Raw genomic sequence first — 26,585 nt, 5'->3', positions numbered from 1 at the left:
CTTCTTGGAGGGACAGGATGTCCTCTCTATTTCCAGTGGCCCTGGATCCCAGCCAGACTGAAGCTTTTTCCAAAATAGGGCCTGGAATAGTGAGGGGACAAAGAGGGGTGAAGATCCCACCCCCTTGTCCCATCAGTGTCAGCCTAAGAGCTCAGCTCACCTTCCATTGTACTAATAACACCCAGCATGGACTGAGTTCCTACCACGTTCTTGGTAGGGTACTAGGCACTTTGTATGTATTCACTCAACTAACCCCACAGACATGCTATGGAGTAGGAGCTCTTCTGAGTACCATCTGACAGATGAGAAAACAGACTCAGAAAGGCCAAGTCACTTGTTAATGGTCACAGAGAGAAAGAATTGCAGGTTTGTGGTTGTGGAGTCCTAGTGTGGCAGACCTGGCAACGCTCCATAAATTCACTGGTCACTCACCAAGTGCAACAACTCCAATGGGTAGATATCATCATCCCCTCAAGGAATGAGAAAACTGAGGCTCAGGGTGGTGACCATAGTTGTACAATGTTGCTAGAAAGCTCTGCTGTGACAACCAGTGATCATTTTTCAAGGGCACAATGCAAAACTCACAACCACTCAGATTTGGCCATGAGCACTCAGCTCCCTACATTTACCTATCCCTATACTTACCCACAGTTCCGTGAGAGGACGAGGGAGCAGAGGGTTCTCCCCTGGCCAAGGAGGGTGGGAGTTATTTGGAGAGCTTACATGAGATGCCTATGTGGGCCCTGGGGGCTGATGTGGGCAGGGACAGCTAGGGTTGAGAGAAATTGGCTGCCCAGTCATACTGGTGAAAGAGCCAGAGAGAGAGTGCATGTGCCAAGGTCAGCCCACACTCCAGGCATCTCAGGGAAAGGCAGCTTGAGTGTTTCCCACGGACCAGCACAGCAATATCACTTACAAGGGCTCAGCGTGAGTCCTGGCCCCGAGGACCTCCTGGAGGGGAAGAGGGGGTGGCAACAGCAAGAAACTGGAGTTGGACAGAATTTCCTAAGGGCTGAGGAAGGAGTTGCAAGGGACCCTCCAGGAGGAGAGTGCATCCCTCAAGGTCAAGAGTGAGAGAGCACAGCCATCATCCCACAACATAAAGAGTCAGCTTTAAATGCCTGCTGGGTCCAGAGAACTCAAAGTCAGCCAAGCTGGTGGCAGCTCTAGTGACCCTTCCTCTTCCTCTTCACCTCCACCAGGATCCTAATCCCACCTGTGCAGGAGAGGAAGAGAGAATGAGCCATAGGCCTACCTCCCCCAGAGGGCTGATCTGGAAAAATGAAGAAGGCTTAAACCCAAATCAAACTGGGAGTTTCAATTAGTAGCTTGACTGGACATGCTACTTCCTAAATTGAGATTGTGTTCGCGACCTAAGGTGAGCATAGAATTGTCTGTTTGCTCAGAATAAGCAGAAGAGTAATGGGGGGGCGATTTTCACTCTGGATGCATTTTGAAAGGGATGTTGGGGCTGGTGGAATGGCTCAAGTGGTAGAGTGCCTGCCTAGCAAGTGTGAGGTCCTGAGTTCAAACCCAGTACTGCCAAAAACAAAAAGAATAAAGTAAATAAATATAAGGGATATTGGGAGACAAGAATAAAGTCGTGCTTTGATTATACTGTGGATCGGGTTTGTTAACATGCTGGTCACAGGGAATAGTAGAATTCTTCAAAACAAGTCTGAGAAGTGGATTTTCCAGATTGCCCTAGAATTCGATTCAGTGGACAGCAAGATGTAGGGGTGCCTGTGGGAACTTCTTGAGCCTTTTATGGGGCCAACACACCCATCCCCCAAAGCTTCTTTTGTTGGCTTCTGTTGGCTTACTGTTTCCCCTTCTTCTGAGAACTGTCACCTCAGAAGCCACCACCCCCAGGAGGTTATCTCCTCACCCACAGTGTTGCTCACTGACAACAAACCATGTGGTACAGAGCAACAAAAGGGTAGCCCTCCTGCTGGGGTTCCCCAGAGACCATATCCTTGCTGATTTCCTCCTTCTCCTGCTTCCCTCCATCACTTATAGGTTCCGTCCTTCCTAAATCACACACACCTAATCCCTGCCTCAAGCTCTGCCTCTCAGGAAATGGAAATGTCACTGGTGACTGGGCCACTTCTCTAGCCCTGAGCCAAGCTCTCCATTAGTGAGACTTCTGGCCCCCAAATCAAACAGATATGGATTCAAATCATCCCAGCACCATCACGTAACTGCTGTGTGACCTTGGTGGCTCCTGCACCTCACTTTTCTCACCTCTAATGATGGAGGGAAAGCTGCCTCCTAGCTCACAAGGCTTAGGTGGTGTTAAATGTGCACAGGCGGGACCAAGGGTACACAGCTCAAGTGGTGGAGCACCTGCCTAGCACTTGAGCCCTCAGTTCAAACCCCAGTACCACCACCACCAAAAACCAAACCCAAACAAAATAAAAAACAGCGCCTCTCATAAGGCCTGGCACAGTGAGCGATGCTATTTTTACTCCTCCAGGTTACCAGCACTGACTAGCAAGCAAAGGAAGTAGCTGTCTACCATCTGATTTAAGGATGTCACATCCTGGGGAGACTTGCCAGATTATGGGATGGCCAGATCTTGATTTGGATAAAATAGGCTCCTTTTACAAAGCACCCACTATGCCCTAGTCCCTATACAACGTGCTGCACACATGCTTCTTCCCCCTGTCTTTGCTATCTTTCAGAGCTGATATGATCACCTCCACTTTACACATGAGAAAACAGGTTCTCAGACTTCCTAAGAACACTTCTGCTGGATCCACAGGTTAAAGCACAGAGAACATCCAGAATGACTCCAGCTCCTGGAGATTCTGCTGGCGGGAATGCAAAATGCTACATATACTTTGGAAAATAGTCTACAGTTTCTTAAATAGTTAAACATACACTTATATGACCCAGCAATTATATACGTAGGTATTTACCCAAGAGCAATGAAAGTATTTGTCTACTCAAAGACATGTGCATGAACATTCATAGTAGCCCTATTTTTAATAGTCAGAACTGGGGAAGGAGGGTTGGCTGTCCATCCTCAGGGAAATGGGTCAACAAACTGTGAGACATGTACAGAGGCTCCTTGCTTGCCATGGGTTATGTCCTGATAAACCCACCACCGAAAATATCCTAAGCGAAAAACACGTTTAATACATCTAGTCTACTGAACAGCAGAGATTAGCTTCACCTACCTTAAGTGTGCTACAGTTGGGCAAAATCACCAACACAAAGCTTATTTTATAACAACGTGTTAAATGTCTTCTGTAATTTATTAAAGATTGTACTGGAAGTGAACAACAGAGTGGTTGGTTGGATGGGTATGCTTCACACCATGACAAAATCATAAGTCAAGCCATCTAAATCAGGAACCATTTCTATCAATCAATACTACTTAGCAATAAAATACCACATAATGAAAAGGAACAGACAATGGATACTTGCGACAACATGGATAAATCTTAAAATAATTGGGCTGAGTGAAAGAAACCAGACCAAAAGATTACAAATTGTATGACTCCATTTCTAGAAAATCCAGAAGATGTAAAGTCATCAGTAATGAAAGAAAATCAATAGTGACCATGGTTGCCTGGGGTTAGGGAGGGGGTAGGGAGGGGGATAGGGATGGGAATAGGGAGGGGGATAAGGGGAAAAATGATATAAAGGGACCCAAGGAAACTACTGGGGATGATGGAGACATTTGGTTGTGGTGATTGTCCCAGGCTGTGGACATAGTCAAAACTCATCAAATCATGCAGTTTAATTGTGTGTGGTTTCTTGTGCATTAGTTATAGCTCAGTAATGCATTTTAGGGAAAACAAACTAGAGTGTGGCACAATTAGGATTTAAGCTCATGACAGTCTGATATAAAACCACTCAGGAGCTGGTGAGTTATCACACTTGTAGAGATGTCTGCATTCCCGTGTTCACTACAGCACTATTCACAATGGCTCAGATATGGAAACAGCAAAGTGTCCGTCAACATGGGTCGATCTGGAGGATCCATATTTCACTTTAAGTTAAATAAGCCAGACAAAAAAGACAATACTGTGTGATCTCAATTATATGTGGAATTTAAAAAAGGGGGATACACAGAGCTAGAGAATAAAGTGGTGGTTAGCAGGAATAGGGAGGTGGGGTGTAGGTCAAAGGTCAAAAGACCACCTTACTTGGCTAGAGACATAGATAAATGGTGCCACCTTCAAGAAGCCTTCTGTTCTTTCTATGAAGGACCCCAATTTTTTCAGAATATGCCTCCTCCATTGCCTCAGCCCACACCTCCCTCCTGTCTGCTTTCAGGCTGTCAGGCATTCTTCTTCCCACGTGGGAGAACTCCCTTTGTGTCCTCCTCCATATTGTCTTCTAAAATGTGTTGGTTGAGAGTCTTTTGCAGGGATCAAAGGGACCTGAGTTTGAATCCCTACTCTGCCATCTATGCCAGCTGTCTGACCTTGGATAGGCTCCTTGGTCCCTTTGAGCTTCATCTGAATAATAATGGAAGCTTCCTTGAAATTGCCTCAAGGATCAAATGATAGTTCAAGTTAAACAATTAGCATAGGGCCTGGTGTGTAATAAAGCACTCAATAAATGTTAACTATTACTGATCTTCACCTGGGCAGTGGCTGCTGACTGTTTAAATTTCTCAGCCTTTGAATCAAGTACTTACCGACCCAGCTGTATTTATTGACATGGACAGATGCCCAAAGCTCACTGTAGAGGGGGAAAAGCAGACTGAAAAAACAATATGCATCTCACTGATCATTTTAAACATAAAAGGGAAAAAAATGGACATGTATATCTTCGTATGGAGCCTGGCACACAGGAAGTGGTGGCTGAAAGCCAGCAGTGATGATTGTCATGTGAAGACATTTTGGAGCCTGTGCAAGGCCACCTTCCAATCTTATGATGGTGAGGTCAGGTTTGAGATTGCACTTGAATCCAGGGGAGGTGTACTTTCTGTGGGTCCCTTCTGCCATCCCTCAGGGGTCTTTCGGGGGTTATCATGGCAAGGTTTGGGTTGGACTTGGGACTCATCGGGCTGATGTTGATTTGGGTACTTTTTAACGTGGTCCTGGAGCAAAAGCAAAGCAAAGCTCAGCCTTTTGGAAGGGAGACTCCAAGCTTAGATAAAGGGTGTTTTAGTGCAGTCACTGAGGTGCTATGACAAAACTTGACACTTGAGGGTGCTCTGATCAATCTGCAGTAGAGAGAGATTTGGTTGGGTCTTGTGATAACAAAATAACCAAGAATAACATGAATGCTGCCTTTATGTTTTATGTCTAGCAAGGGCTTCCACCCTGAGATCCTAAAACGTGTTAAGAGATCCACAGCTTTTTTCTCATCTGAACTTTGTAAAGATCCCATCAGGTAGGGACTGTAACTAACAATTTTACATACAGGGTGGATTGCTCTTTCGAATTTTAAAATATTTTTGTTTTATTTAATTTGCAAATATTATAATGTGCAAAATATGAAGTGTCCAACTTTGTGAGTGCTGGTGTTCAAGTCGGCTTGGGGAGGAGGCTGTTGGACCTGGGAGGTTGTGCTGGTGCCCACTTGGTTCTGCTGCCTCTTCTTGGGTGATTCCTTTATGTTGAGCAAAATTTCAGAATTTTGAACTTTCTCCTTTGTGATTCTCTGTATTATTTGAACTTTTGTGATGGTTAGGCTCCATTTTTATAAAAATAACACTAAGGCCCTAAGGTGGCTCTACGGATTAGCTGTGATCACTGCAGGAAGGGCTGGACTTCTTAGAGGGTCAGTGGCCAAAAAGGACAAGCCCCAGCCAAACTTGACACCACTATCATTGGAGCTGGAGACTCAGGGTTCAGCCTTGACTTCCCCCAACTCTCTGTGACCCTGGATGAGTCACTGGTGTACCAGTCACAGGGTGGCCTTCAGCAAATGTCCACCCAACTCAGGAGGAATGAGTCACTGTTCCCTTTGGGTATTGCCCCACCTTCTCTATCCCCATCATCTGTTCCCTGCCTTCCCTGGGGGTCTGGGAAGTAGTGAATGAACCACGTCTCTGGAGGGTCTGACTGTTTCCAGGTACCTCTTCACAAAAGGCAAGTGCCAAGAGCACAAGACCCAACCAGATCAGTGACAAATGGTGTCCCAGAGGACTGGGGGGAGTGGCCTCTGGCAGCCCCTAAAATCACTTCCCTGAGCCATGGAGGAGACAGAAGGCCTCTCCCCAGGCAGGGGATGCTGGGAGTTTTCTGCCCATGACCCCACTCATGACCCCAGCTTCTATCACCCCAACCTCGGAAAGGCTGGGCCCACAGGACCATAAATCCCTGCTCTCATTAGGCAGTATCTCTACAGCTCGGGCTGTTTGCCAGGAGCCCTGTAATTATTTTTATCACATACATGTCCTACAATGATTTTTTTATCACTTTTTTCTCACAGCAGACTTGCAGGCAGGGCTCCTTTTGCTCCTTTCAGTTTTGAGTTGGGGGAACCCAAGTTTGGGAGGAGGATTCAGGGAATTTCCCAGCTTTGTGCAAAGCTCCAGAGAGGGTCAGGGTTTGAACTTATGGTCCACTCTGGGGTCTGAACTGGGGCACGCGGCTGGAGATGGTAGAAAAGGTGGAGGATGTAGAATAGCTACCTGGAGCCAGGGAAAAACCAAGGCTTGATTACTTCCCAACCTAGGCTTGGGCAAGTCACTCAACCTCTCTGTGCCGCAGCTTCACCATCAGTCAGATGAAGAAGGAGTAGGAGTTCCATCTCATGAGTTAATACACAGGTTCACAATAATAGGTTCTATTGAATCCTGAGTTGGGACTGGATTCTAAATCCAGATTCTGTCACACTGGATGACCCAGACAAGTCCCTTGCCACCTTTGAGCCTCAGACTCTTTATCTGTACAATGGGTGTGCCCTTGCCTCCCTCACCCCCTGGCTGTCCCATCTCTGTTCCTATCAGCCTTCTAGTTCTCACACTGCCAGAACTGAGCCCACCCTGCGCACCCCCACATCTTTCCTGCCCTTCCCCTTTCTTTCCTCACTTATTCCATACATATTTTTTGACCACTTACTTCTGCCAGCTGGCAGATAAGACAGGTGAAGTTCCCTGTCCTCATGAAGACACAGACAGTAAACTAAAATGAGGAAACAACCAAGCAAGCAAGGCAATGCAAACTGTAATAAGCAATGCATAAAGGAAAATCATGGCACCAAGAGAGGAAGAAACCACGATAGGGTACTTGCTAAAAAGGTGTGTTAGTCAGCTTTCTGTCACTGTGACAAAATACCTGAGATAATCAACTTAAAGGAGGAAAGGTTTGTTCTGGCTCATGGTCTCAATCAATGGTCACTTGGTGGTGTTGCTTTGGGTGGGTGCTGAGGCAGTACATTATGGCAGGAGCACGTGGTGAAGGAGGTGTGCTCACCTCATAGAGGCCAGAAAGCAAAGAGCAGGCACAACTCCATTGACCTAACTTCCTCCCACTAGGCCCCACCTCCTAAATGGTTCACCACCTCACAATAACACCACAGGTTGGTGACCAAGCCTCCAGCATACGGGTTTTTTGGGGAGACATTTAAGATCCAAACCACAATGAAAAGCCTTTTTGAGGGGACACTTTTGGTGTAATTAACAATTGATTTGAATATGCCCTATGTTGCCCCAGTGAAGCAGTGTGCAATGCCACACTGTCATAGTGCCTCTCCCGCAATGACACCTTGTTTCCAGCTTTGCAGTCTTCCTCCCAAAAGCTCCTGTGTTGCCAGTTTCTTGGTGGTGGTGGTTGGGGGGGTAGGTGACTTCTGAGATATGAGAAGTAGCAGCCATTTTGATACTGTGGGAGAAGAGTCCAAGCAAAGGAATAGCAAAAGCGAAGGTCTTGAGGCTGGGCCAGTGTGGGGTGAGACGAAGAGCAGAGGGATCAAGCAGATGCCAGACCTGGGGCTGAGGGCAGGAATTTGGATGTTACTCTGAACGGCATGGGTATAATTTCGAGTTGGGTGGTGTGAGGGTGGGGTGGGGCTGGGAGTGAGCATCTCCTGGTTAGTCTTTCCTTTTCTCTCTCTCTCTCTTTGTTTTGTTTTGTTTTTGTTTTGAGACAGGATCTGGTTATGTAGCCCAGGCTGGTCTTAAGCTCATTTTTCTCCTCCCTCATCTCCAGAGTGCTGAGATTACAGGCATGCACCACCAAGCGTGGTTCTGGTTTGTGTTTTATATAAACACTGTGGAGATGGAATGCAGGGAATCGGGTGGGGCAGGGAGACCAGGACAGAGACAAGTGTGGACTTCAGGATGGGAAGACCAGGGATGGGTGAAGGAGTGGAGGTTGAGTCACTTTGGGATATTTGCTTGCTTATGGGGTTGGGACCAAGAGGAGGTCTCCAGTGCACATGCTCTGTTGACATCTTGCCCTTGTTGGTAGTTACATTAATGTGGCACCACTGTGACCTGGCAGAGGGGGCCCTCCGGATATGTTTGCTGAAGATCTGACCAGCCGATGAAGGCTATTTGTGAAAGGATACACGCCCTTGGGGCGATGGCCACAGTGGCCTCCTACCTACTCCTTGCTGCCTGCCCTCCATGGGCGCCTCCTCCCACCATCCCTGCCACATGAATCACCCACAAGGGTGTCTTGCCATGAGCTGTCTGCTTCTAGTAGCCAGAATTCATAACCTTCTGGTAATCACAGTTTCTTCACTATGGAAACTTTTTTCCTATGAAAGCCTGACCGATAAAATGTATGGTCAATGAATGAACTGTTACAAAGAGAATGCCTTCCTTCGTGTCAATGTACCAGATGAAGCACAAACCACGGAAGGCTGCACAGGCCCTCATTTACCCTTTCCAATCACTCTCCACCCATCCCCACCCCCTGTAGGTCCTGCCTCCTAACGCCAGAAATCAGCTCTGTCTGCTTTTTATTTAGGAGGTGGGAAAGATTTTATTTGTAGAGAAGAGAAGAGAAGAGAAAGACTGCATACTGCGGAATGCAGGGGGACCCAGAAACCGGTGATCCCCTCTGTCTGCTCTAAACATCACAGAAATGGGCTAACACAGGGTGTGTTCTTTTGAGCTTGGCTTAAATGTGTGAGAATCATCGTCTTTTTTCATAGTTAAAATTCTCTCAGTGTCATTGCTGTACGGTGTACTGTTTATTTTTTGTTGTTGTTGGTACTGGGGTTTGAACTCAGCCTCTCCTTTGCTAGGCGGGTGCTCTACTGCTTGAGCCACTCTGCCCGTCCCTTATTGTGTTGGGTATTTTCAAGGAAGGGGCTTGCCCGGGCTGGTTTTGAACCACGATACTCCTGATCTCTGCCTCCTGAGTAGTTAGAATTACAGGTGTGAGCCACTGGCACTCGGCTTAAATTGTGACTTTTAAAAAACCACGTTGCTTGATAATCTGAGCATATGTTCAACTGGGGGGTGGTGGCTTGAGGGGATTGAGAGGCGACTGGGATTTGTTTTGCGTGTATAATGTTTTGCTTTTCTTGAATTTGTGGATGTTAATGGATGTCTGGCTTTTCTTGGAGGATCTGCTGTTGCAGGGACACCATCCCAAGTGCTGGGAGTTGAGTCCCCATCCCCATCTCAGAACATCTTTCAACTCTCATTTTGCCACAATTCCCACCACTCTGGTTGCCCTAAAGCCTCTCACTGGCTCTGCCCACCTGATCCTGGAAACATTTATGTCTTTCACTCTAGTTTTGAATTGGCAAAAGTAGCTGCCATGGACTGATCTGGAAGTCCAAATTGTCACGTTAGTGGTGTCTGGCGGGTTAAACTTTGTAATGAATGTCTGAATACTCCCAATTTTTATTATTGTTATTACTATTACTGAAAATGTTTTAAAATACATTTTGAAATAATCTTGAAAGGCATTCAAATGTACAGTAGAGATTATGGTTACTATAGGTGCTCTGGACCCAGAGGGCATGGAATCAAATCCTGTCTCTGCTACTCAGGACCTGTGTGACAATGGGTAATTATGGAATCTCTCTGTGCCACTGTAGAAAGGGAATGCTAATAATATTTACCTTGCTGGATTCTTGGGTCAAAATGAGTGAATGCTTGTGCCTGACACATAATAAACATGCTACATATCTAGAGAGCTGGTAGGTACTGCTGATTTTGTGTTGCCCAACTACTAGGGAACATGCTATGGACCTTCCATTGTATTTATTCTCACAACAGTCTTAGGAGCTGGGCTCGCTACTACACCCAGTTTAGAGATGCTGGGTGCTGCCCACCCATCCATGTCTCTACACACTCATTCTGTACATATTCCCTTGATTTGGTTGTCCAGATCCTCATGCAGGTTTCCTGGGACTGGATTAACCAGTGCGTGCTAGACGGTTTTCCATTGCCGTGACAAAATACCTGAGATAAACAACTTAAAAGGAGAAAGATTTATTTTGGCTCACAGTTTCATTATATGGTCACCTTGGCTCCATCATTTTGGGCCTGTGGTGAGGCAGAACATCATGGTGGGAACACATGGCAGAGCAAAACTGCTCACCTCATGGTGACCAGGAAGCAAAAAGAGAGAGCTCATTTTTATGATGAAGCCTTCCCCTAGAACTCATTAAGCTACGAGTCTATAAATGGATTAATCCATTGCTGAGGTTACAGCCCTCACTTCCCAAAGGCTTCACCTCTGAACACTGCTGTAACTGGGGACCAAATCTGTAACATATGAGTCTTTGGGGGACATTTCAGATCCAAACCATAACACATCCAGTCTAACCCTCTGCTCATTCAATAGAAAGACAGATAGAGACATATGGATTTTTTTTTGTGGGACTAAGGCTTTTTTTTTTTTTTTGATGGCACTGAGGGGTCTGGGGTTTGAACTCAGGGTTTTGCACTTGCAAAGCAGGTGATCTACCACTTGAGCCACATTTCCAGTCCATTTTGCTCTGGCTATTATTGTTATTATTTTTTCTGGTACTGGGATTTGAACTCAGGGCCTACACTTTGATCCACCCTGACAGCCCTTTTTTGTGATGGATTTTTTGAGATAGGGTCTGAGGAACTATTTGCCCAGGTTGGCTTCAAACTGCTATCCTCTTGATCTCTACCTCCTGAGTAGCTAGGAGTACAGGTGTGTGCCAACAGTGCCTGGCTTGCTCTGGTTATTTTGGAGATAGGGTCTTGAGACCTATTTGCTCAAGCTGGTCTTAAACCATGATCTTCCCAATCTCAGCCTCCCAAGTAACTAGGATTACTAGGCGTGAGCCACTGGCTCCCAGCTCAAGAAATTTTTACAGGATCTGTTGACTCAGTTATCAAATGTCTGCTGGGGCCATGTGGGGAATGACACAGAGACTGTCTTCCAGGACACAATACTGGCAGAAGATGCTGTCCATTGGGGTCTTCCTCACTGCATTGTGGGTATTATGAAGGCAAAGACTGTATCTCATCATTGCTGTGCCACCAAGAGGAAACCAACTGCAGCTGTGTAAACTAGAAGATCCCATCATCACACAGAAAGGACAGCAGGAGTCCAGAACCCACCATAAGCTGTAGTAGCAGGGACCTCAGAGATGTGACTTGGGGTCTTTCAATCCCACCACCAGTGACACGGGACTGGACCATTCTCTGTTGACAGATGATGCTGTCCTGTATATGGGAGGATGTTCGACACTGTCTCTAGCCTCTACCACTAGGTATCAGAAGTGCTCCTTCCACCAACCATGACAACAAAAGAAAATGTTTCCTGGGCTGGGGGCATCTCTCAGTGACAGAGCACTTGACTAGCACATACGAGGCTCTGGCTTCAATTCTCAGCATTGCAAAAAAAAAAAAAAAGTCTCCAGATATCACTAAATGTCCCCTGGGTGGGGGGCAAAGCTGCCACAGGTTGAGAGCCTAGGCTTAACTGACATGAGTTTAATGGAGTGCTTCCAGAGGTGTGGGAAGGCTAAGAGAAGCCCTGAGCAATCAGTGGGGCACCCAAGGACTGGCCCCAGTGGGAGCTGTCAGTATCCCCAAGGCCTGAGGAGCACAGAAGAGTGGTGGCACTGACCCAGGTGTAGCTGAAGGCATGAAAGTGAGGACAAAACATAGGTTGAAGCCATGGAGCAATGTAGCTTCTGCAAAAATCAAGACCAAAGAAGGAGGGGTGGGCAGTGGTATAAACACCCCCACTTCTCCCTCTTCTGCCTTTTCATCATGGGTTCTTCTTTTTGAACAAATGTGAGCAGAGTTCAGAAGGCATGGATGCTTCCTGGAACCTGGGGAGGGACAGACATGTGGAAGGGTGACAGATGGAAAAGAACTATCCCAGGGAGGCAAGAGCAGTCCCTAGGGGACAGGACATTGGAGTAAATCTTGGAGGGTGTGTAGGAGTTTTCCAGAGAGTGAAAGCCAGGTGCTATGGTTTGTATAGAGTCTCCCAAATTCCATGTGTTGAAAACTTGGTCCCTAACATAGCAGTCTTGAGAGGTGGGATGTTTTGGGGTGATTGAATGGAGGTGATTTGCTCATGGATTTATGAAGTCATGGGTTATGACCGAAGTGACTTTATCACACAGATGAGCTCTCTGTGGCACGCTTGCTCAGTCTCCCCATGTGATGTCCTCCATCATGTCAGGATGTGACAAGAGAACTCTCACCAGAGCCAGTGCCATGCTCTTGGATTTCCCAGCCTCCAAAACCATGAGCCGAACAGGCGTCTATCCTTTATAAACCACCTGGTCTCAAGTATTTTGTTATAACAACAGAAAGTGGTTAAGACACCAGGAAAGGGTGTTTCACCAGAGGGAACATCAGGCACAGAGGCAGAGAGTTACAAAAGAAACTGGCTTGCTGGGTTGTTTATCTAATTGTGGTTGTTTGTTCCATCGATTAACTCTGCTGTGTGCACGTGGGGAAAAGTCAACATTCAAAAGGGGCAAAAGGGCAGAAAAGGGAAAGTAGATCTTCCTTCTACCCCTGACCCTGGCTACCCACCCATCCTCCCCAAATGCCCTCTCTGCAGCCTCTCAAAACTTTCCAGAACTAGCCAATGTGTTATACTAGCCAGTAACAGAATATAATCTGTGTCACTTAAACTCCCAATTAAACTTGATATTTGTGGAGTCCAACTGTGTACAAAGAAATGGGCAGAGCACGCCGGCCTTGACTCTGCACCCAATTCCTCCACTAAACCCTTGGAGCTTCAGGTTTCACCTCTTGTGCTCCCCTTCCCTCATTGTCTCCAAGACAGCTCTTGGGTTTTCCCACAGTTGTGTTATTCAATTGATATTTTGAGGATTGGATTGAATTAAGACAGAGCCACTGACAAGAAGCAATTGTAACACAGGAGCTCAAATAAGCTTCCAGTGGGGTTTGGAAGACCACATGTTGTTTCAGGGAGGCAGGGAGTTTCTGTCTCCAAAGACTGGCTCTTGTTGGAGCCAGTGGACTGTTGCCTAAAGAGGAAGGACTAGAGGAAGTCCTGGAGGAGGTGAGAATTTGTTGCAGGTTGAGTTCCACCAATTTGAGACTTGACCTGGCTCAGACCTGCCTGGAGAAGACCAGCCCTGCCTGGCTGCCTTCTTCTGGGGTCTAAAGCCCCTTCAGGGAATTCAGAGCAAAGCTTAGGGAGTCCAGGGGGAGGTGGAAGAGCTGGCCAGAAAAAATCTTACAGCCAATTGGTAAACTTGCTGGTGCCTGGAAGCAAACAAGCAAATCTGGGTCCCAGACACCCAGGTAGAAGCCCAGAGGCCAGAGCAACCAGGCCACTAGGAGCAGACAAGGACAGGGCTCTTTTGTCCTCATCTCTCTTGTTCTCCCAAGACCTGACAGTGCCATGTGTTGAGCACTTCCGGCAAACACATTTCCCACTACAGACTCCCTTTGGGTGCACTGAGTCTATACCAGATCCTGTCCTCCCCCACCTCATAGCTGCTCTGTATTAAGAATGTCCATGATCCCCAATCTGGACTTTCCTTGTCTGCAAACAAGGAAAACTGAGGCTTGCAAAGAGACAGAGGCTGTGAGGCTGGGGATCAGAAACAGGAAGTGATATCAGTGGGCATTTTGTGTAGAAAACTGTGAGATATTGTACACAGAGCATCCATGAATCTGGGAGTCCTGGCCCACAAGGTACCAGTGTAACCCGTGCCCATATCTGTTCACCACACCATGGATGAAATGTCTCTCTCCACCCATCTCCCATCCATTCAGTCCTCTTCTCTCACCTGGAGTCTCGATCCAGCGTTTTCTCTGGTCTCTCCTTCCTACAAACCTGTACCCTGCGCCCAGAGGCATTTTTCCAAACTGCTAAGCCAACCGTATCACTCTTGCCCTTAAACTCTGTACTGGCTCCCCTTTGCCCTCGGGATGAAGTTCAAATCCCTTGACACTCTTTATTAGGTCCTCTGTCACTGGACCACATTCTCTTACCACTCCACCCCTCTTCTGTACCACCCCCCAACTCTATACCAACTTACACTGAACTTGTTTTACTTCACAGGATGTGTTGTGTTCTTTCTTTCCCTAACCCCTGGGCCTTTGCACTTGCAGTTCCTCCACTTGGAAGCTAGTCTGCACCAGCACTCCTTCCTCTGGTGGAAATACCCACTCTTCCTGTAGCTTCTGAAAGCCATTTCTGCTTACATCCTTTCCAAAAGGGTCTGGGTTGGTGCCTCTTCCCTCTCCACACCCCCACCACACTCCCTTGCTCACCCACACCACACTCCCTTGCTCATCCACAACACAGAGACACAGTGCATCTGATGTGTCCCTGAATTTGTCTGTGTCCCATCAGTTCACCAGCCACAGGAAAGCAGAAACTGGGGTCATCTTTTCTCTCCTGAATCCCTGGCTCCTTGTGTCAAGCAGCGAAGAGTTGCTGAGTAAAGAGAAATGTTAATAAATGAATACTAAGTCTGGGTGCCAGTAGCTCATACCTGTAATCCTAGCTACTTGTGAGACTGAGATCAGGAGGATTGCGGTTCGATGCCAGCTCAGACAAATAGTTCGTGAGACTCTATCTTAAAAAATAACCAGAGCATAAATGGATGGAATTGGAGAACATCATTCTGAGTGAGGTTAGCCTGGCCCAAAAGACCAAAAATCGTATGTTCTCCCTCATATGTGGACATTAGATCAAGGGCAAACACAATAAGGGGATTGAACTTTGATCACAAGATAAAAGCGAGAGCACACAAGGGAGGGGTGAGGATAGGTAAGACACCTAAAAAATTAGCTAGCATTTGTTGCCATCAACGCAGAGAAACTAAAGCAGATACCTTAAAAGCAACTGAGGCCAATACGAGAAGGGGACCAGGAACTAGAGAAAAGGTTAGCTCAAAAAGAATTAACCTAGAAGGTAACACAGACGCACAGGAAATCAATGTGAGTCAACTCCCTGTATAGCTATCCTTATCTCAACTAGCAAAAACCCTTGTTCCTTCCTATGATTGCTTATACTCTCTCTTCAACAAAATTAGAAATAAGGGCAAAATAGTTTCTGCTGGGTATTGAGGGGGTGGGGGGGGAGAGGGAGGGGGCAGAGTGGGTGGTAAGGGAGGGGGTGGTAAGGGAGGGGGTGGGGGCAGGGGGGAGAAATGACCCAAGCATTGTATGCACATATGAATAATAAAAAAATAAAAATTAAAAAAAAAACAGAGCAAAATGACCTGAAGGTGTGGCTCAAGTGGTAGAGCACCTGCTTTGCAAGCCCTGAGTACCACCAAAAAAAAAAAAAAAAAAAAAATCCTAAAATGTTAGAATCACAAAACCACAAAATTATACAAAAGCCTAAAAATCTCTGAATTATATAATCATACACACTTAGAGAATATTAGAAACATAGAAACTGAGAGTAACAGAAACTCAGGGCCTCAAGGTTGGAAGAACCTCTTGTCCAAGGGCTATTACTGGGTTAGGAAAATTTTATTGTATCTTTGATAATATTTAATTTGGATTTTACATTTATGTATATAAATATTATATTACATAGGTCTTTCAAACATTTATTTTTACAATGTGTCATTTTATTTTATTTTATTTTCGTGATGCTGGGGTTTGAACTCAGGGCCTTCACTTTGAGCCCCTCCACCAGCCCTATTTTTGTGAAGGGTTTTTTCGAGATAAGGTCTTGTGAACTATTTGCCTGGGGTGACTTTGAACCACAGTCCTCCTGAGCTCTGCTTCCTGAGTAGCTAGGATTACAGGTGTAAGCCACCAGCGCCCAGCTATCATTTTATATTTATTGAACACCTAACTTGTTTTTTAACTAATACTAATTGAGCATATGTGTTGAGCAATAGGAATATCAGACACTATGTCAGACAACTGTGTTTACAATCTCTGTCTGGATAAGTAGTTACCTTGGTTCGAAACAACAAACCTGTATTATCTCACAGGTTTTGGGTGGTGGGATTTCAGAAGCAGCTTGTTTGGCTGGATGGTTCTGGCTTAGGATCTCTCACAAGGTTGCAGTCAAAGAGCCAACTGGGAACATGGTTGCCTGAGGGCTTGATGGCTGCACAATCCACTTCCAGTTTGGCTCGTTCCCATGATTGGCAGTTGATAAAAACCCCTAGCTCTTCTCCATGGGTCATTCAAGTATGTTACCACATGGCCAACATCTTCCCCAGAGTGAGTGATCCAAGATGGCAAGATGGAAGCCACAGTGCCTTTTACGATCGAGCCTCAAAAGTCTCAAAAGTCACACACCACCATTTCCACCAGGTATAGTGATCACACAGGACAGTCTTTTTTGATTTGGCCAGACCACACAATGGTGTGAATACCAGGAAATGGAGATCCCTGGGACCATTGTGGAGGGTGGCTACCACAGCAGAATGGAACAAGACTGAGTAAGTCCCTGCTCTTGTGGAGTTAGCACTTTAGGGAAGGAATGGTAGAAGAAGACAATAAATCAATAAACAAATACATGGATAATTTTGGAAGTTTTAAGTGCAATTAAGAAAATCAAACAAGGTGATGGTGAGAGCGGGTTAGCATGCTAAGATCACAGGCCAAGTCCAGTCTGGTATCTGCCTTGCGAAGAAGTTTGGTTGGAACTTGGCCATGCCAGAGCCCTTCATTTTGCTTATGGCACTTTCAGACAGTAATGGCGGATTTAAGTAGTTGCAACAGAAACTGTTTAGCCTGCAAGTCTCTTATATTTTGCTATATTTACAGAAGACCTCTCCAACAGGCAACATTCAAGCAGGGACCTGATGGTTCTCTGGGAAGTGGTTGTGGGAAGAGCAGAGGACAGAGGGTTCCAGACAAAGGGACCATTGGGGAAAAGGCTATGAAATGGGAATGCTCTGATGTGTTGAGGAACAGAGAGGAGGCTGAGGCTGGGATGGAGTTACCACAAAATGACCAAGTGTGAGGAGGTGACGTAGGAGAAGAGGTCAAGAGCCAGGGTATGGAGGCCTTGGGCCCTGGTGAGGTATCTGAGGTTTGGGCTAAGCATGATAGAAGCCACTGTGTGTGGGATGGGGTGGAGGGGAGTTAAGCGAGGAGAGGAGGGGTCTGATGGGATGGACGCCATGCTTGGTGTAGTTTGGTGTCCCCTTCTGCTGCCCCCTTAGGTGCAGCTGTTCTAGAACTTTGTAGTCTTGTCAAGACCCAGGTAAAGGCTTTGGTGTTGTCCTGTGAGTACATGATCAGGTCTCAGCAATCCCTGTGACCTGGAAGTCCTTTCTTTTGACCCCTTTGAGTCTCTTGGTCTTCCTGCCCAGCTACTTTTCTGAATCCAAGAAGTCTGGGAAGTTAGAAAGGGTAGTAGATTGAATTCCACTGGATTGTAGACCCTGTCCTGGTGCTGCCTCACCTGTGACCTTGAATGAGTTAGGCAACCTCTTTGGGTCTCAGTTCCCTTATCTGGAAATTAAGGTGAGGGTTCAGTCCTACCTGCGTAGTCCAAGACCAGGCCAGAAAGTTGGAAGAGTGTGAAGCGGGTATGACAAGGCAGTGCAGGTTGGGGAGAGTGGGGCCAGACTGGGGTTGCTGACATGGAGAATGGGACATGGCGTGGCTGGTCCATCAGTCAGAAAGCTTCCTATAAACTCCTCCACTTGAATTTTGAGCAACAAGACAGCTCATTGTTTCCATAGTCCCTGAGGATGGAAGAGCTGGAGTTGTCTGGCTGGGGCTAGACTTTGGATCTGGGAAGGGCCTGGGGCTAATCTATATCCCGGTCAGCCTGGGGTCTTAGGAGAGCACAGCGTCTTCTGCCAGAGAGAGCCACAACTCCATCACTCATTCATTCTTTGCAATTTGTATCCTTTGTTTCCCATCTGGGAAGTGAAGAAACCTGAGCTAAGACACTTCAGGTGTAAGGGGGACTAGAACTTAGGTAACGTGTAGAAAGAAACACTCTGTTTCTTGTCACTTAGAGTTCTTATTTTAGATTTGTTTTTATGGGGTATGTGTGGAGGGAACTGGGGCTTAAACTCAGGGCTTTGAGCTTACAAAACAGGCACTCTACCACTTGAGCCACGCCTCCAGTCCATTTTGCTTTGGTTATTTTGGAGATGGAGTCTACAAACTATTTGCCTGAGCTGACTCGAACTATGAGCCTCCTTGATCTCAGACTCCTAAGCAGCTAAGATTACAGATGTAAGCTACCAGCGCCCGGTGATATTTGTTTAAAAAACTCTTGGACCTGGGCATGGTGATGCACTCATCAACACGTGGGAAACTGAGGACAGAGGATTGAGAATTCAAGGCCAGTCTGGGCTACACAGTGAGACCCTGTCTCAAACTAAAAGAGCTCGTAGACACTTAGATTTTTAGGGATTCTGTTTGTTTTTGTTTTGGTGGTTCTGGGGATTGAACCTAGGGCCTTGTCCATGATAAGCATATGCACATCACTGAGGTACACCTCCAGCCAGTTTTAGTTTTTTGGGATTTTTTTCAGCCCAAGCTGTCCTCCAATTCAAGGCCCTTCTGCCTCAACCTCCTGAGTGCTGTGCTTACAGGCATTCATCACCACACCTGGCTTCCACTGTTAGTTTCAAACTCCATATATCACTCTTGTGCATACCGAGAAAGGAAAATATAAGTGAAATAAATTCATTGAGGAATTCCTAAGATGTCCAGTTAGTCAGTGTCCAGCCTAGCCAGGTCACTTCCCCACTCAGAATTGCAGTCGTCTGTGTTTCTCACACAGGATTGTCCTCTGCACTGCAAGGTGCATCCTTCATACAGCATTTCTGGAAAGCGTGCTCCCCTGTGTCTCCAGATGTTCTTCCAGCTGCTCCCTTCCCAGCTGGAAGGTGCGTCCTTGCTCTTGTCAGAAGGTGCCTTGGAGCTGGTTGTCGTTGGCTCACACCTGTAATCCTAGCTACTCAGGAGGCAGAGATCAGGAGGATCCAGGTTCAAAGCCAATCAAGGCAAATAGTTTGTGAGACCCTATCTTGGATGATCCTTAAGTTGTTTGTGGTGAAACACAAAAGAGGTACAGTTCTTGCATCAGAAATAATGACCAGGACCAATAGGCCACAGCGATCACCTGATCTAACCAACATGGCTATGGAACACCACAAAACGGGAACTAGAAGTTTTTAAATCTGGTAACTACTGTGCTCTCTCAGGGTTTATGTAAGATACGTCTGTGACAAGCTCTGAAGACAAGCCCCAAAGTGCCCAGCTCAGCAGTGGTCACTCCCTTGGCGTTACTCAACTGTCCCTTGGCTCCGCTCGGCCTAGGGCATCGCCCTGGTTTGTCACAGGGGCTGCTCAGGTTTATGGCAATTGCTGCCCCTGCCAGACATGATCTCAAAGTCATAAAGGGTTTTACAGTTTCACTCTCCCCATGCATGATAAGCCCAGGGAGCCCTTCCCAAGGCTGGAAGTAATCTCAGAGCCCAGGGGGAGGGGCTGGGCGTTGCCCAAGTTGGGGAATGGAACAAGTTTTATGGCCTCCATTTCTCTAAAAATACCACGTTCTCATATCCTCAGCATGAACCTGCTGATGAAACCTCAGCACCTGCTACATGATGATATTAATTCATTCGTTCATTTATTCATTCGACAAACAGAGAATGATATGGGGGATTCACCAGCATGGATCTTCCCACTTTGCCACTGTTATGCTTCATGTGGACCCAGAGCAGGTTGCCTTCTCTCAACTGTATAGCAAGGAGAGTTCATTAGACCCCCCCAGAGCCTCACTGAGGCAACTGCCTGGACAGCGGGCATGCAGTACACCCAGCACACAGTAGGCCCACACAAAGTTGCCTGAAGCCCTTTTGCTAAGCATCTGCCTTCATCCTGCTTCCTCTTTGGTGGCTCCTCTTCCTCTTCCCAACCTCAGTGGTGGTTTGGCCCAGGGTGAAGTCCTCACTTCCATCTCCACCTTCACTTTAAATGAGCTCAAGCTATTATTTGGCACTTTTTTCCTTTCATTTTGTTTTTATTATGCTATACTTCATAAAAAGCACACACTTTACACACTTTTTATAAAGTGTGTGCTTCAACAAGTTTTGGCAAATGCGACCAGCCATGTAACCCCTTTCCAGTCAAGAAGTCACAGAGTGCCTCCCTCACCCTCAAATTCAATCTCCCTGCAGCCCAGCCCTAGCCTCTGACCACTGCAGCTCTGTCCCTGCATCTTATCGAGGACACAGAGGGGAGGTAGCCTGGCTTTTTTCACTCAGCACAATGCATTGCTTTGTCTTTTGGGTGGTACTGGGATTCGAACTCAGGGTTTTGCACTTGCTAGGCAGGCACTCTACCGCCCGAGCTGCGCCTCCAGCCCTCAGTGTGATGCACTCGAGGTGTGTGTGGGGCATGTCAATGGTTTGCTCCTGGTCCCGGCGGTGTACTGTTCCACTTGACTTTCAAGGTTCTCGTCTATGCTTCCGACCTGGGCTTTTCCTTTCCAGCAGCTTTCCCCCAAACTCTGACTTTGTACATTCGGGACCCTTGAGTGTTTCATTGGATCTCAAGCAACACGTCCAGAACTGGAGGGAACTTTGCATTTTCTAGCTCCAACCTGCAGCACCTCCAGGTGTTCCCTGTGTCACCAAAAGGTACACCTGTCTCACTGTTGTTTCTCTTCTTTTTCTTCACATTCCTTAGCAAGTTCTTGGCAGATCTGTTCTTCAAACATCCCAATCTGACATCTCTTGCCACCACCACCTTCATTTGCTCTCTATTGATGCATTATAAATAATCATAAATATAATTGCACAAAATACCTGTTGGCCATCTCAGAGTTCTGTAGGATTGTAGCTTGGGCATGGCACGACTGGGTCTTAAATCCAGCTGCAAACTGGTCATGTTCCTACCTGGAGGCTCAAGGAAGGATCCAACCTCAATCGTGTTCCTCTGGCTGTAGGACTGAGGCCACTAATTCCTTGCTGGTTCACAGCCAGGGGTTAATTCAGCTCCCAAAGACCACTTACATTCTTGCCACGAGGCGGGGCCCCTCCATCTTCAAAGTAAGGAACACAGCTTCTCTGTTATGTGGAGTCCTCTCACACACCTGCCTTAACTTGCTGGAAAGAGCCCAGCCTTCTTTAGGGGCTTACCTGATGGGGCCAGATTACCAAGGACAATCTCCCTATCACAGTCAGCTGCTGTGGGACTTTAATTACATCTGTAAAAGTACCTAGATTAGTGTCTGATTGAAGAAATGAGAGAAGGGTTGATGTATAGGCTGCCCTCTGCCCCCACGCCATGCCGCTATTGTCCCTCACCTGCACCTGTCTGGGCCACCTACAGTCTGCTGCTTCCATGCTGTCACACTCGTACACTCTACACAGCAAGGAACACCTTTGACAGACTCAAAGCAGAACCTGTCACCTCCCTATTCAAGACTCCTAAGAGTCTGGATTTCTCCCTTCGCTGTTGCACCTCAAATAAAATCCAGAACCTAAAAGGTCCACCTGGTCTGGCCCCTGCCCACCTCTCAGGTTCGGAAAAGTGCTCAACACGTCTCAGGCACTCACTAACCATTTGTGGAATGAATCACTGAAAGTCTTTCAGATTGGTTCCATCCTTTACTGCCGCTATCTTGGTGCAGACACGCTCTCTTACTAGATCTGTTAACTTAGTCTCTCAGCTATGGTAGTACCCACTCCGTTCTGTCCCCCACAAGGCTGCCAGTGTGACCTTTTAACAATACAGATCTGGCTGCCACCTTTCCTGCTCTGAAACCTCCAGTGGTTCCCTACTTCCCAGAAGAAATTCCAGACTTCTCTGTCGAGCATTTGAGGCCCCACCATCTGTGCGCAGACCAGTGTGCGTGTTTCCAGGAGTGGGACAAGGACTTCTTGGGATGCTGGAAGATTTTACAGACACACAGGTATGGTGACATTGTCCCCAACATCTGCCTCTTTGCAGATCTTTCCTTCTGAAAACTTCAAGGAGAAAGTCTCCATTAGGGGAGTGTATGCAGTGATGCTTGTTGGTTCTCCCCTCCACTAATTTTTGGGATGAAGGATCTTATTGTGTTGCCCAGGCTGGCTGAGAACTCCTAGGCTTAAATGATCCTTTTGCCTCAGTCTCCTGAGTAGATGGAACTACAGCAGTGAAATACTGTACCCAGCTCCAATTTTCTTTTTTAACCAAGAAAGAAACAAAGAACAGAATTTTCCATAGGGCAATTCTGCCTGGCTACAGATTAAGAATATTGTTTTCTACCTGGGCATGGTGGCACAAACCTGTAATTCCAGCACTTGGAAGGCTAAGGTTGGAGGATTTCAAATTTGAGGTCAGCCTGGGCTACATAGCAAGACCCTGTGTTCTATTCACTTTAATTTTGCCATCACCTCCACTTTATAGCAAGTGGTACTGCTTTCCTATTTATGTCAATGATCTCACGGTTGGAGAGAATACTTGATTTAAAGAGAATGTTAAAAAACAAGGGCTGAAGGAGTGGCTCAAGTGGTAAAGCAAAGCACTTGCCTAGCAAGTGTGAGGCCCTGAGTTCAAACCCCAGTACTGCCAAAAAGAAAAAAAACAGGAAGGAAGGAAGAAAGAAAGAAAGAAAGAGGAGGTGCCGTGGTCCTTGGGCATGGACGTCAGTGACATGTGTAATGACGGAAATCTGGCCTCAATCCTCCCTCCCATCTGCAGGCTTCCTCCTGCCTCTCTGACAGTTTCTTCTCTCCTCTGCCTCATATGGCCTCTGAGTGCTTCCCTTTCATTTGTACACTACTCCCTCTCCCAGGCGCAGCCATCTCTCCCCTCCTTCTACCTCTCCCACTGTCACTCCCACTCCTTTGGCTCTTGATACTCAACTGCTTGTTGTTTTTCCCTCTGCATGTGAACACTATAAGAGGGAGGTACCTCCGTGGCGTTGCTTCTTCGTAATCCCAGGATGCCTCATGCTGGGGCTTTGCCCATCAACCTTTGTCCCTCCCCAGTGTTGTCACTACTGTGCCCATTGCACAGTGGCTGAGTCATCAGCATCCTCCTCAGTCCCCTCACTGTGGCCTCTGGGGATAGAAAATGGGCATCTGACCAGCTGTCACACAAGCTAAGGACCTTGAACAAGTGCCTTCTTCCTTCTGCCTGTCCCCTCATTTATAAAAGGGAACAAGAGTAACTGACTCAGAGTTGTTGTGGGATTACGTTATGTGCAGCAATGTTTGGCAGAGAGGAAGAGCTCCATAAACGTTGTCCTTGCCACCATGATTCAGCTTTTTAGCTCTGCCATCATCAAACAGCCACATGGGATCCTGGGAGTCAGGTCTCTTAGAGTATGGCTTGGGATTTAAGGTGACATGCTGATTTGAGAAGTGTCTATCAAAAGTGATCAGGGTTCTACAAATGGGGAAGTAGGGTGCCCTCACCATTGGGCTGATGGGTCATTCATATCACAGAGCCCTTCGGGCAGCCTGGGATTCCTTCCACTTGTGGTCCCCAGTCTGAGCACGGGGGCTGTACTGGGGGTAAGAAGTGTCTAGAAGCAGGTTTCAGGAATCTGTGAATCTTTGAAGAGGGAGTAAAGGAAAAGTCATCCCAGAAGCTCCAAGTCCTAACCAGCCCATGTGAGTTGGTAGCAGAAGCGTGGCTCAGGCCCTGGCCCATGTCTCGCTGGCTGTGTGGTTTTGAGCGAGTTCCCTTGCCTTTCTGAGCCTTGGCTTCATCACCTCTGCAATGGGGATGTTGTTTGTCACCTAAGAGGGTGTTGTTTAGCAACTAAAATAGAAACCAAATGTAACGCTCAGGCCACAGACACAGAGATTTCAGATCAACTGGGGCAAAGGGCTGGTGAGGTGGAGGAGCCAAGGTCGGGGGAATTTATGGCTGCCCAGAGTTTATGGTTTTGATATGGATTTATTAAGCATAATTTAGGACTGAAATAGCCTCCCTTGGCCCCCACCCCCATGGCCATGGGGCGGGAGCTTGGTCGGGGCCTCCATTGCAACGTTATCGAAAACATTTCCTGGTGTTCACGGTGGGAGGAAGGGATGGGGAGGGTGGGAGAGGCCCAGGGATCAGGAAGGCAGAGCTAATGGTGCTCTTGAGGCCAGATAGCTCAATGGTTAGCCTCTCGCCAGAAAGCATTGTACTTCATGTTACAGTAGCTCCGACTTGACTTTTTCTGAAAGCATTTTGTACAGTGTAATGACCTCTGAGACTATCCTCATTTCTAACACCTGAAAAAAAAAAGTCGCCCATGCAAGAGCTTAGAAAACATATGTTCCATTTATTTTGTTTTATAAACTTTTGCTAAAACACAAGAGTAAGAAATGTTGTTTGCCTTTGTACCCCTTTAGGCAGCAGTGACGGGGGACTCAGGAGTCAATGTGGGACCTAATGCCAGCCATACAACACAGGAAGATGCAGGTTGGTCTGATGGGACCCAGCCCACTTCTGGAATCACCTAGGGTATGAGTACCAGAAATACCCCTCACAGGAGACACCATTTCCATTTGACAGCTGGGGATCGGAGAGGTGGAGTGACCTATGCACGGTCACTGTGATTACCAACATGTGTGATTCTCAAACCACAATGGTGTCTCCTCCCTTTGGGAAGGGCTAAGGATTACCCCAGTCTACCCTCCTCCTCCAGTCATCACTGGATGCCACAGTGTGCTGAAACAACACGCTTTCCAGGTAAACCAGTCTTGATTTGTGTCATTTGCCATTTGTTGTGGTATGAATGCTCCCACTGTGGCCTACTGCAAGTAATCAGCATGACATCGGTGACCATGGAGTTGAGAAGAGAAGTTAACACTGGATCTCATGGACAGGCTCCCCCACATCCCACGTGAAAGTGTGGTCTGTGGTGGTCAAGACCCAGGCCACTTACCTGAGGGGAAAGGACCAATGTGGCCATAGACCTGACTGGAAAGACTTGGGTGCAGCCTTCACTTTCCTTTTTCAAAACAGCGCTTGCTTTTATGAAATTTTCCTGTCTGAATTTCCTGGGACTGGCAGGCTGAGGTGACCCAAAAAAAGGGCTCCATCTTGGACCCTGATGGCAGATGACTGACCCTTGACCCCTCTTGCCATTCTTCCAGATCTTTCCATTACTCTTTCCTTCATCCCTCCCCTCTTCTTTTGGGCCATTCTCCATGTACTACATAGGAAATACTTGGAGTCAAGAGCCTAGGTTTGATTTCCATCTCTGCTTGTCAAGGAAATCACTTCCCTGAGCTTCAGTTTCCTTGTCTACACAGGCAGATGTAATCATAATTAACCTGCTTATCTCTTGAGGTGAAGATTAAAAAATCATAATGAATATGAAAGCATTTTGTACACTGCAAAGACCTCTGAAACTACCCCAATTCTAGTTCCTGAAAACAAAAAGACACCCAGGGCTGGAATGTAGCTTAGTGGGTGAGCGCTTGCCTAGCATGCATGAGATCCTAGGTTCGATCCTGGCACCAAAAAAGACAAAAAAAAAAAAAAAAGAAATCCCTCAAAACAAAAAGACACCCATACAAGGGTTAGAAAACATATTCGCCATTTATTTTGTTTTATAAACTTTTGCTAACACACATAAGAGTAAGAAATTTTTTAAAAAATTTTGTGCCCCAGAAAGAGTGGGGGGGCGGGCTCAGGACCAATGTGGAACCTTCCCACAACCACAGAAAGATGTAGACTCGTCTGATGGAACCCAGCACACTTCCAGAATTGCTTGATATGAATTTCACAATTCACTTAAACTGGGACAGATCACAGAGTGCTCTGGCAAAGGTATTGACTTGTTCATCCCAAGAAATCAAGGAGTATCCATTTCCAAGTTCCTTCTCCACCCCGTCCCCTGTGTGCCTTCTCTGGAGAGCCTTGTAGATTCTGGAAGCTTCTGAGAACTTCCCGAAGAAAGAAGGGATCTTGGTGGAGGAATTATAGTGCCCGTTTGCCTCCCACCAAATTTTATTTAGTCCATCAGATTTTTGTCTTAGGACTACAACTCAGGTAGAAAAAAAAAATCCATGTAGTATCCTTAGCTTAATCAGAAAAGTAAACTTTTCTTTATTTTGTGTTTCCTACATTGCAATAAAGTTATAAACTGGAATGGGTTTCTCCTTCAGAAAGAGAGGATTGGGACAGAGGACTGACTCCCCTGCCCTGGAAGTTTGCTATCTTGAAGGCCACCATCACCTCACCCCATTCCATGGGATATCATTGTCAACTTTGCTCCACCATGGAGGACTCAGCAACACTGGTGGCAGAGGAGCAGAGTGTGATCACAATGACCAGAATGAGT

The 26,585-nt window shown here is 46.8% G+C and overlaps 1 protein-coding gene and 1 long non-coding RNA gene across 3 annotated transcripts in view; one reads left to right on the top strand and one right to left on the bottom strand.

Annotated features, from left to right (window-relative positions):
• Window positions 1–14,236, bottom strand: part of Ttpal (alpha tocopherol transfer protein like) — a 45,855-nt gene extending 31,619 nt beyond the window's left edge. Inside the window, exon 1 of the mRNA XM_074074821.1 lies at window positions 14,143–14,236. The gene's annotated coding sequence lies outside the window, so the exon portion shown is untranslated. The remainder of the gene's footprint in view (window positions 1–14,142) is intronic.
• On the top strand, window positions 4,341–26,369 carry LOC141423412 (uncharacterized). Of its 2 annotated transcripts, none has more exons than XR_012448274.1 (3): window positions 4,341–4,896; window positions 22,046–22,223; window positions 24,646–26,369. It is a non-coding gene; the product is annotated as an uncharacterized lncRNA (long non-coding RNA). The 2 variants fall into 2 exon arrangements; XR_012448273.1 differs by lacking the exon at window positions 4,341–4,896 and adding an exon at window positions 20,809–20,946.
• The last annotated feature ends 216 nt before the right edge of the window (window positions 26,370–26,585 follow it).

Source organism: Castor canadensis, chromosome 5 (genome assembly GCF_047511655.1).
Source record: "Castor canadensis chromosome 5, mCasCan1.hap1v2, whole genome shotgun sequence".
Lineage (NCBI taxonomy): Eukaryota > Metazoa > Chordata > Mammalia > Rodentia > Castoridae > Castor > Castor canadensis.
Note: the sequence above shows the minus strand (reverse complement) of the source record. Positions and strands in the feature narration are given on the sequence as shown.